This window comes from Phacochoerus africanus, chromosome 1 (genome assembly GCF_016906955.1).
Source record: "Phacochoerus africanus isolate WHEZ1 chromosome 1, ROS_Pafr_v1, whole genome shotgun sequence".
In the NCBI taxonomy this organism is placed as follows: Eukaryota; Metazoa; Chordata; class Mammalia; order Artiodactyla; family Suidae; genus Phacochoerus; species Phacochoerus africanus.
The window spans coordinates 242116569-242128982 of NC_062544.1; the positions used below are offsets into that span (position 1 = coordinate 242116569).

Genomic DNA, 12414 nt, shown 5'->3' on the forward strand with positions numbered 1-12414 from the left:
CTGTGGACCTGCCAGTCTTGCCCACCCTCAGGAAGTCCTCCTTGGCTTCAGAGTGATGCTTTTAGCCCTGCCCACCCTCAGGAAATGTCCTGCTGCCTCAAAGAAGACCAGCCAACACTGCCAGCCCTTAGGAAACACTCCACAGAAGTGCCAGGGCAAACCCTGCCCAGCCACAAGAAGTACACCTCCACCACAAAAAAAGAAAATAACAAGCAAGATGAAGAAGCTCAGAAACCATTCCCAGTTAAACCAACAGGAGAACTCACCTAAAGCAGTCAATATTGGAACAGACCTCTGCAGTCTGACAGACTGAATTTAAAAGGGAGATAGTGAAAATACTGAAGGAATGAAGAGCAGATATGAACAGTAATGCAGCCTCCCTCAGAAAGGAACTAGAAAATATAAGGAGGAATCAAGAAAAAACTACAAAATTCATTTGCAGAGATAAAAACTGAGCTAAAGCCAATAAAGACCAGAATGAATAATGCAGAGGAATGAATTAGTGATGTGGAAGATAGAATAATGGAAATCAGCCAAACAGGACAGCAGACAGAAAACCAAATAAAAAAAAACATAAAAGCAATATCAGAGACCTAGGGGATAATATAAAGCAGGCCAATCTATACATAATAGGAATTCCAGAAGGAGTAGAAAAAGATAAAGGGATGGAAAATATATTTGAAGAAATTATCATTGGAAACTTCTCAAGTCTAAAGGATACTGATATCAAGATACAGGAATCACAGAGGGCCCCAAACATGTTGAACCCAAATAGACCCACACCAAGACATATAATAATAAAAATGGCAAAAGTTAATGATAAAGAGAGGATCCTAAAGGCAGCAAGAGAAAAGCAAAGTGTCACTTATAAGAGAACCCCCAAAAGGCTATAAGTTGATTTCTTTACAGAAATTCCACAGGCAAGGAGGGAATGGCAAGGGATATTTAAAGCACTGAAAGGAAAAAATACCCAGCCTAGAATACTCTATCCAGCAAGAATATCATTTAAAATAGAAGGGGAAATAAAAGTATTTTCCAACAAACAAAAGCTAAATGAATACAGCAATTCAAAACCCATTCTAAAAAAATATTTAAAAGGCTTCTCTAAATCAAAAAAAAGAGAGAGAGAGAGAGAGGAAGAACTAGGATGGAGGAAACCACAATCAGAGAGCAGTCACTTCAATAGGTGAGCATACAGATCTAATCATGAACATGTTTAAAACAAAATAAAATTTTTAAGAAAAAAGACATTGAGATCACAAAATGTGGGCAAGGGAAGTAAGGAAATAAATAGATTCTTTTTTAATTTTCTTTCTTTTTAGTTTTAGTATGGTAATGAAGTGTTCACCTACAGGACTATCAGGCTGAAACACACAATGATAGGAAGGGGGTAACATACTTAAAAAAACAGAGCTAGCACAAATCAAAACCAAACATTACATTCACAAAAAATGAAAATAAAAACACTCAAGCAGAAAATAACTGCAGACCATCCAGCCAAAAAAAGAAAGGAAGAATGGAGAATCATAGACTCAACTGGAAAATGAGGTTTAAAACAGCAATAAATAAACATCTATCAATTATCACCTTAAATACATATTTATCAATAATTACCTTAAATGTCAATGGACTGAATGCTCCAATCAAAAGAGGGGCTGAGTGGATAAAAAAGCAAAAACCTTCAATATGCTTCCTATAAGAAACTCACCTTAGGACAAAGGACACATATAGATTGAAAGTGAGGGGCTGGGAAAAAATATTTCATGCCAATGCACATGACAGGAAAACAGGTTGCAATACTCAAATCAGACAAAATAAACTTTAAAATGAAAGACAAGGAAAGACAATGAAGGACACAATTTAATGATTAAGGATCCATTCAAGAAGAGGAGATTGCTATCGTCACTATATATGCACCAAATATAGGAGCACCCAGATACTTAAAACAAATATTAACAGACATAAAGGGAGAAATTGATGGGACTACAATCATAGTAGGAGACATTAATACCCCGCTCACATCAATAGACAGATCCTCTAGACAGAAAACCAACAAAGCAACAGAGATCCTAAAGGAAACAATAGAAAAGTTAGACTTAATTGACATCCACAGGACACTACATTCAAAAAAATCAGAATACACATTCTTCTCAAGTGCAACTGGAACATTTTCAAGAATCGACCACATCTTGGGACACAAAGCTAACCTCAACAAATTTAAGAGTATAGAAATTATTTCAAGTATCTTCTCTGACCACAATGGCATGAAACTAGAAATCAACCACAGGGAAAGAAATGAGAAAAAACCTACTACATGGGAGACTAAACAACATGCTACTAAAAAACCAATGGGTCAATAGGAAATCAAGAAGGAAATTTAAAAATACCTTGAAGCAAAGGATAATGAAGGCACAACCACGCAAAATCTATGGGATGCTGCAAAAGCAGTGCTCATAGGGAAATTCATAGTGATACAGGCCTTCCTAAAAAAAGAAGAAAAATCTCAAATTGACAACTTTCCCACCACCTAAATGAATTAGAAAAAGCACAAAAAAGACCTAAAGTCAGCAGAAGGAAGGAAATTAAAAAGGTAAAGAGGAAATCAATAAAATAGAGATTCAAAAAACAATAGAGGAAATTAATAAATCCAAGAGTTGGTTCTTTGAAAAGGTAATCAAAATTGATAAACCCCTGGCTAGACTCACTAAGAAGAGAGAAAGAATCCAAATAAACAAAATAAGAAATGAAAAAGGAGAAATCACAATAGATACAGCAGAAATACAAAAAAAAGCCATAAGAAAATACTATGAACAACTGTATGCCAACAAATCTGACAAGCTGGAAGAAACGAACATCATTCTAGAATCTTTCAGCCTGCCAAAACTGAATCAAGAATAAATAGACCATCTGAACAGACTGATCACTAGAAATGAAATTGAATACATCATAAAAACACTCCCAATAAAGAAGAGCCCATGACCAGATGGCTTCACAGGCGAATTCTACCAAACATACAAGGATGAACATATGTTCATCATCCTTAAACTTTTTCAAAGGTTGAAGAAGAAGGAACACTCCCAAAGACATTCTATCATGCCACCATTGCCTTAATTCCAAAACCAGACAAAGATACCACCAAAAAAGAAAACTATCAGCCAATATCTTTGATGAATATAGATGCAAAAATTCTCAACAATATCTTAGCCAACCGAATCCAGCAACATATCAAAAAGATCATATATCATGACCAGGTAGGGTTCATCCCAGATTCACAAGGGTGGTAAAACATATGCAAATCAATCAATGTCATGCACCACGTTAACAAAAGAAAAGACAAAAACCACATGATCATCTCAATAGACACAGAAAAAGCATTTGACAAAGTCCAACATATGATAAAAACTCTTGCCAAAGTGGGTATAGAGGGAACATTTCTTAGCATAATCAAAGCCACTTATGACAAACCTACAGCAAATACAATACTCAGTGGAGAAAAACTGAACGCCTTTTCACTCAAATCTGGAACAAGACAGGGATGCCCACTCTCACCACTGCTCTTCAACATCGTTTTGGAAGTCCTAGCCACAGCAATTAGACAAACAAAAGAAATAAAAGGCATCCATATAGGAAGAGAAGAGATAAAACTGTCACTGTATGCAGATGACATGACACTATACATAGAAAACCCTAAGGACTCAATCCAAAATCTACTTGAACTGATCAACAAATTCAGCAAAGTAGCAGGACATAAGATTAACACTCAGAAATCAGTCACATTTCTGTATATTAACAATGAAACTTTAGAAAAGGAATACGAAAATACAATAACTTTTAAAATCCACCCCAAAAAAAATCAAATACCTCAGAATACACCTGACCAAGGAGGTAAAGGACCTATATGCCAAGAACTATAAAACATTAATCAAGGAAATTAAAGAAAATATAAAGAAATGGGAAGATATTCCATGTTCCTGGGTTGGAAACATTAATATTGTAAAAATGGACATTCTTCCCAAAGCAATCTACAGATTCAATACAATCCCTATCAAATTACCCATGCCATTTTTGCAGAACTAGAACAAACCATCCAAAAACTTATATGGAGCCACAAAAGTTCCAGAATTGCCAAATCAATTGTGAACAACAAAAACCAAGCAGGAGACATAACTCTTCCGGACATCAAGCAATATGACAAAGCCACAGTCATCAAGACAGTGTGTTACTGATATTAAAACAGACAGACAGACCAATGGAACAGGATGGAGAACCCAGAAATAAACCCTGACATCTATGGTCAACTAATCTTTGACAAAGGAGGCAAGAATATAAAATGGGAAAAAGAAATTCTATTCAGCAAGCATTGCTTGGAAACCTGGACATTTGCTTGCAAAGAAATGAAACCAGAACACACCCTCACACCATGCATAAAAATAAACTCAAATGTCTTAAAGACTTAAATATAAGACAAGATACCATCAAACTGGAAGAGAACATAGGCAAAACATTCTCTGACATCAACCTCATGATTATTTTCTCAGGTCATTCACCCAAGGCAACAGAAATAAGAGCAAAAATATACCAATGGGACCTAATCAGACAAGTTTTGCACAGCAAAGGAAACCAAAAATAAACCAAAAAGACAACTTACAGAATGAGAGAAAATAGTTTCAAATGATGGAACTGACAAGAGATTAATCTCTAGGATATACAAGAAACTTGTACAAATCAACAGCAAAAAAGTCAACCACCCAATAGAAAAAATGGGCAAAAGACTTGAATAGACATTTCTGTAAAGAAGATATGCAGATGGCCAACAAGCACATGAAAAAATGCTCAACATCCCCAATTATTAAAGAAATTCAAATCAAAACTACCATGAGATAGCACCACACACCAGTCAGAATGGCCATCATTAATAAGTCCACAAATAACAAGTGCTGGAGGGGGTGTGGGGAAAAGGGAACCCTCCTGCATTGTTGGTGGGAATGTAAATTGGTACAGTCACTATGGAGAACAGTATGGAGGTACCTTCGAAATCTATACTTAGAACTACCACATGACCCAGAAATCCCACTCAGGCATCTATCCAGACAAAACTTTCCTTAAAAAAGACACATACACCTGCATGTTCATTGTAGCTCTATTCACAATAGCCAAGACATGGAAACAACCCAAATGTCCATCAACAGACAACTGAATTAGGAAGATGTGTTATCTGTACACAATGGAATACTGCTCAGCCATAAAAAAGAAGAACATAATGCCATTTACAGCAACATGGATGGAAGTAGAGACTCTCATACTGAGTAAAATAAGTCAGAGAAATATAAATACCATATGATATCACTTATAACTGGAATCTAATATACAGTACAAACGAATATCTCCACAGAAAAGAAAATCATAGACTTGGAGAATAGAATTGTGGCTGCCTGGTGGGAGAGGGAGGGAGTGGGAGGGATCAGGAGCTTGGGGTTAATGGATGCAAACTATTGCTCTTGAAATAGATTTACAATGAGATCCTGCTGTGTAGCATTGAGAACTATGTCTAGATACTTACACGGCAACACAACAATGGGAGGAAAAAGTATGTATACATACATGTGTAACTGGGTCCCCAGGCTGCACAGCAGAAAAAAATAAATAAGTAAATAAGTAAAATAAATAAATAAGAATGAAGTTCCAAGTTCCATCCATGTTGCTGTAAATGGCATTATTTTGTTCTGTTTCATGGCTAGTGGTATTCTGCTGTGTATATATAGCACATCTTCCTAATCCAGTTGTCTGTTGATGGACATTTGGGTTGTTTCTATGTCTTGGCTGTACTGAGTAAAGTAAATCAGAATGAGAAAGACAAATACCATATGATGTCATTTATATCTGGAATCTAACATAAGACACAAATGAACCTTTCCATAGCAAAGAAAATCATGGACTTGGTGCAAAGATTTGTTGTTGCCAAGGAGGAGAGGAGGGAATGGGATGGACAGGGAGTCTGGGGTTAATAGATGCAGACTGTTGAATCTATACATGTATGTGTAACCAGGTCAACATGATGTATAGTGTAAAACTGACAGAACACTGTAGCCAAAATTGGAAGCTATCATAAAAATGTAAAAGTAAAAACATAAAAATGAAATAATGAATGTCCATAAGTTTATATAACCTGACAACTAATTTTACTGATTAACAGATATATTTCCCATTAGCTTTATCAACATGATACAATGGGATTTAGGTTGGCTATCAATACTGTCAGTCAAGTTTCCCAAGAAAAGTTTATAAAAAGGTCCATAATACTTCATCCTTTGGAAAATATGCCCCATTAAAATCTGTATCCAGGGAATTCTGGTCGTGACTCAATGGTTAATGAATACAAATAGTATCCATGAGGACGCAGGTTCAATCCCAGGCCTTGCTAAGTGGGTTAAGGGTCCAGCATTGCCATGATCTATGGTGTAGGTAATAGGTGGGGCTCAGAACCACATTGCTCTATTTTCAGCTCAGGCTGGCATCTACAGCTCGTATTTAACCCCTAGCCTGGGAACCTACATATGTGTGGGTGTGGCCCTAAAAAGAAAAAAAAAAGAAAGAAAGAAAAAAAATCTGTAGCCAGCTACCCAAAATTGGAAGGAAAGTATAAAACCTAGAGTGGATATCTTCAGAATATTTACATAGTGCTTTTTAAGTAGGGAATAGAAACTCCATTTTAACTTGTCCCTAACATCTTGATTTTAAAATATTTACTTCACTGATTATTAAAAAGAGTAGTTATTTCATACAGTCCCAAAACAAGAAAAATAACATTTGGACAGAAATTCTCCTGACAGAGACTATTAATGTTTGTTTCCACAAGCTTCCCAGGTGATTCCAAGGCACATTAAACTTTAAGAACCACTCTATTAAAGAAGAACAACAAGAAAAAAGAAAGCCTGGACCACAGGGGGATTCATATATGCTTAATATATAGACTATACCCTATAAATTATGCTATAGCTAGTTCACAATTCTGAATGAGACATACTGTTATAATCGGATGGTTTTTGTTTTTACCTAATTTTAGCTATATTGGCTCATTAAACACAGCCTAGCATAATGTTGTCAGCAACCTCTCAACTGCATAAGGTATTATAAAATGATGAGAATAAATGCTTATACATATACACAGAGAGAGGGGAACTATGAACTCTTTTAACTCTCCAGGTTAAGAAAAATCTGTATATTTTGATAATAAAGAGTATTTCTATTATATTATTAGTATTTACAGAGGGTGGTTTCATTAAATATTATCAGTGTTCCAGGCAATGGATGAACTTAGCATTGCAATATTATATTTTTCATCTAAAGACCATTAAGTAATACATATATCATATTAGTTTCTTTTTATGGAAATATGCAAAATATCTTCTAAAATGTGGTATTCATATAGGTTTATATTTTAAATCTTTCCAAACATGCCACTTAAATGACATATATGATCCAAAAATGAATATATATATATATATGTGTGTGTGTGTGTGTGTGTGTGTATATATATATGTGGTTTTATATATATGTGTGAGTGTGTGTATATATATATATATAAAACCACAGTATAAACAGGAACATATCAGTGAAGACATTTTGGTAAATTTTTGGAAGGGATAAATTACTTGGGATTTTTATGAAAAACATATAAAAGCAGTAGAATCTCTAGATTAAACAGACAAGTTCAAAATAATGCCACATAGGAAGACTGGATTTCTGAGACCCTCCAATTTAATATCCACCTAACCTCTTCTTTAATATCCACCTAAACTAAAAAAAAAAGGACTTGGCAGGTAAGCACACCATGCTCATACACTCAGCTTGATGTCACCCTTTTCATTCAAACACCAGGCCAATTAGTGAAGCATTTCTACAAATTTCAAAGAAATATACACCAGTTGCTTATATTAGCAATGTAGTCTTTGGGTCATGACAATGTAGGAACAAATGTTTAGACAACTTACAGGAAAAAAGCAGAACCATGGGAATGTTATACAACAACCGAAATTGGCAAGCTAAGAACAATAAATACTTGAGCAAATTACATATACATTTACATATATGAAATTCTGAATATGTATACCAAATATACACTTATAATCTGGTAGAAATAAGAATCCACTAAGCATGTTTGAAGACGGTTATTATTTAATCAGAGTACTGTTCATAAAATAACCTGCAATGTTTGAGAAGAGAATAGAAACAGGATACAGGAGAAGTAAGAAGGCTATTTTAAATTATAGATGTGATTTGTTATTACAGATGTGAGTAGTTTTAGAATGAGTGCATTGTCAGTAGGAATGTGTATAAATAATTGATAAGGTTGGAAAAGTCAGAGATGAACCCAAAGGTGAATCACTTATTCATGGAGTATACGGAGAGACAAAAGGTGACATTTAAGGATTTGGGGAGCACAAAACATGCAAATTCTTTCTCTTTTTCATGTTTTCTTGGGTGCCTACTGAATGCTCTGATATCATATGATCTTAACATTACTTGAAGACTTTTGCTCTCAACAGCATAGTCCAGTAAACTTTACATATTCCTTCTTTTTTTCTTATCAGTTTCATGATTTTAAAATAGTTGGATGATGGAAACCATTTCCTTCCTAATCTGACACTTTTTCCTCCCCAGGTCCATCCCAATTAAATCCACCATCTCATCTCTTAGCTTTCTGAATCAGTGAGAGAGAAGTTTCCCTCTCACTGTCTTGGTGATTTCAGGGAGACAGCAAGGAGTGATGGCTTGAAATGGGATCTTAATTATCTGCTCAGAAGTTGAACATGCGCAGCCTGCGTGAAAAACAGGACTACCAGCCACCAGAGCAGCTAGAGGCCAAAAGCAGAATTGTCCTGATTCTTGCCTCCTATAGAAAGCAAGAATGTTTCAAGACGGCAAAGGCTCCTAAAAGCAGGTACCAATTCTATTCTTAAAATCCCATTACAACATGTGGGAGAGCACACAAAGAAGTAGTCTATTTTTCTAAGGCAGAAGCAAAGCAGTAATGCACACCCAAAGGAAAAGTGTGGTTGTGGGTATTCCCTTGAAAGAGAAGCATGACAGAGAGGTGACTTAATTCACTCAGGCAGGACAGTTCTTCCAGGTCTTTCTTTTTCTTTGGCTAATTATCTTGCTTTATTTCGCATACCTGACCAGACGCAGGGCCCTCCTCAATATGCATGAACATCTTTGGGCCAAGATTGATTCCAGAGTGAAGGATTATGGGATGGTGTCAGGATTTATTATGCTCTGATATCTCCTCCCTTTTTGACACTAGGAATCTTTCTCCACATGTGTCAGTCTCCTTAACCCCAAGGATAGGAAGTATGTGATCTTTTGCCCAAGCAGGACTTAACCCTCTCTTTGCCCCTGACATTACCATTGTATAAAGTATCCATCGAAGACAAATTCTGGTTATTTATCTTGTTCCTGTTATTTCTATCTTGAAGTACAAATAGGTGGCTCATCATAAACGTCTATACCAAAAGCAACCTAGCTCCTGCCTCAAGTAGTATAAACAAGAGGCTAGTTGTAAATGTCTATCCTGAAGCCCATCTATCTCCTTCCACATTGGGAATGGCCTCTGTTCTCTCAAACAAAATCCTGGCTCCACTGTGGTATATAATATGAGTAATAGGTAATATGAGTCTCAAGTTTTCACAGTTCTACTACTCTCAAATACATCATATGTATATTTATTTTCTAAGTAATTATACTAGCATGGTGCTTAGTGCATGTATCAAGTCACATTGATGACATATGCATAAAACATTTTAATTTAATTATTTATTCTCTTTACTTATTCTAGTATAAGATGAGCACTTGGTTAAAAATTATTCTGTGTTATCTAAGTTTTTAATAGCATATGCATGTACTGTAAGATGTTTACTAATACTTCCACCTTAAGTCATTAAAACTCTAAGGCAATAGTAAATGGAAAAAACTTTGAACACTAATCAACACATAGCGACATCTAATCTCCACAGTTATATGACTGTTTAAATGAAAGAAGACCGGTATTAGTATGAGTTCTAAGCATTGCTCTTCAACTTTTTTGTCAATGAATCTATAACTTTCTTATTTCTCAAGCTATAGATAACTGGATTTAATACAGGAATTATGATGCTGTAAAATATAGAGTCCATATCTTGAGCATCTGCTTGTAAAGATGCTGGGCACACATACATGAAGAGAAGAGGCCCATAGTATAAAGAGACAGATAGGAGGTGGGATCCACAGGTGGAGAAGGCCTTCCTTATGCCTTGCATGGACTTCTTTTTTAATATTATAAAGAGGACAAGTGTGTAAGAGACAAGAACAATTAGAATGGTAAACACCTGTATTGACCCACAGAAAATAAATACCATCAAAAAATTAATGGATGGATCAGTACAGGAAATCTTAAACAATGGTATGATGTCACAGTAAATTTGATGTACTATGATGGAATTACAGAAAGTTAATCTAAATAAAAAAGCATTATGAATTATGGCATGGAAAAGGCCACCTAAAAATGACCAAATGAATAGCCAAATGCATAGTCTATTGTTCATAATTACTGGATAAAGTAAGGGTTTGCATATGGCCACATAACGATCGTATGCCATTGTTGCCAGCAAAAAACATTCTGTGGTTACACAGATTGCAAAGGAAAAAAATTGTACCTGGCATTCAGTGAAAGAATCATTTTGTTCTTGGTGAAGAAGTTGACCAGCATCTTGGGGGTCACTGTGGATGATAACCAAGCATCCACAAAGGCCAAGTTCCCAAGGAATAAGTACATGGGGATATGAAGGTGAGGGTCATTGCAGATGAGAGCAATCAGACCAAGGTTTCCCATGAGGGTGATGAGGTATATTATCAAGAAGAGCAGGAACAGGGGGATTTGCCACTCCGGTTGATATGTAAGTCCTGTGAGAATAAATTCTGTCAGCAATGTTGTATTTCCCTTTTCCATCTCCTCACTAGGTGTTGCCTGAAGTAAATGGGGTAAATCAAAGGAAAGGTCACTAAGAAATTATAGTATAAACATACTGGAGAACAGAGACAAAAATGCATATCATAATTTTCTCAAGTTTGTTTATTACATACATAATATGGAATGTATTGGGGGGGATGGACTTAAATGATTGTTGAAATCCAAAAACCATGAAAACAGTCAACAGATTTGAAAATGAATGACATTCTAAATATCTTCCAAATTTATGGCAATATTATGGAGTGTTATAGGGAATTCTGTGTCTGGGACAGGACTATAGCATCAAGGATAAGTAAGTTTGAAAGGCTTGGGTAATACAGTGAATTGAAGGGCATGCAAAGGATCTTGAACAATAATCATCAGAAAGTAAGTATGCACTGAAAATAAGAGATAGGAATGGCACTGTAAGGTTTTTTTTAATAAAACTGCTTGTATGGTAGTATAGAAACTAGGCTGCAGGGAGTGGAAATTATAGTCAGGAATACTGGTCAGGGATCTGGTACTCTTGTCTACTGGTTTCTAAACCAGTTTACACATCAGAATTATCTAAGGAATTTTTGGTGCAAAATATAGATTGTGAGGTTTTACTGTCAAGATTGATTTACAGTGCAAAGAATTGTCTAGTAATCTACATTTTTAATTGTGCCTGAAATAATTCAAAATCCTGTGAAGTACCTAGTGTACAGGTGAAATGATATTGACAGTGATGAGAATGATGAGGAGATAGATGCAAAGGAATTAATAATGTAGAGTCACTCCACTGATGACGTGTTGGATGTGAAGGAGGTAGTCAGTGGAGTTCCCATTGTGGTGCAGTGGAAACGAATCTGACTAGGAACCATGAGGTTGCAGGTTCAATCCCTGGGCTCACTCAGTGGATTAAGGATCCTGTGCTGCTGTGAGCTGTGGTGTAGGTCGCAGATGTGGCTCCAATCTGGCCTTGCTGTGGCTGTGGTGGAGGCTGGCAGCTACAGCTCTGATAAGACTCCTAGCCTGGGAACCTCCATATGTCGTGAGTGTGTCCCTAAAGAGACAAAAGACAAAAAAAAAAAAAAGGAGGTAGTCAGTCAAGGATAGATGAGGCATTTGGTGACCAGATAGGTTTTCATCAAAAATTGATTGAGGAGTTCCCGTCGTGGCACAGTGGTTAACGAATCCAACTAGGAACCATGAGGTTGTGGGTTCGGTCCCTGCCCTTGCTCAGTGGGTTAATGATCCGGCATTGCCGTGAGCTGTGGTGTAGGTTGCAGACACGGCTCGGATCCTGCATTGCTGTGGCTCTGGCGTAGGCCGGTGGCTACAGCTCCGATTAGACCCCTCACCTGGAAACCTCCATATGCTGTGGGAGTGGCCCAAGAAATGGCAAAAAGACAAAAAAAAATTGATTGAGAACTCAGATACGGTGGCCA

At 36.4% G+C, this 12414-nt stretch overlaps 1 pseudogene; it reads right to left on the reverse strand.

Annotated features, from left to right (window-relative positions):
- Nucleotides 1-10058: 10058 nt before the first annotated feature.
- On the reverse strand, nucleotides 10059-10987 carry LOC125113420 (olfactory receptor 5H2-like; annotated as a pseudogene).
- Nucleotides 10988-12414: the final 1427 nt, after the last annotated feature.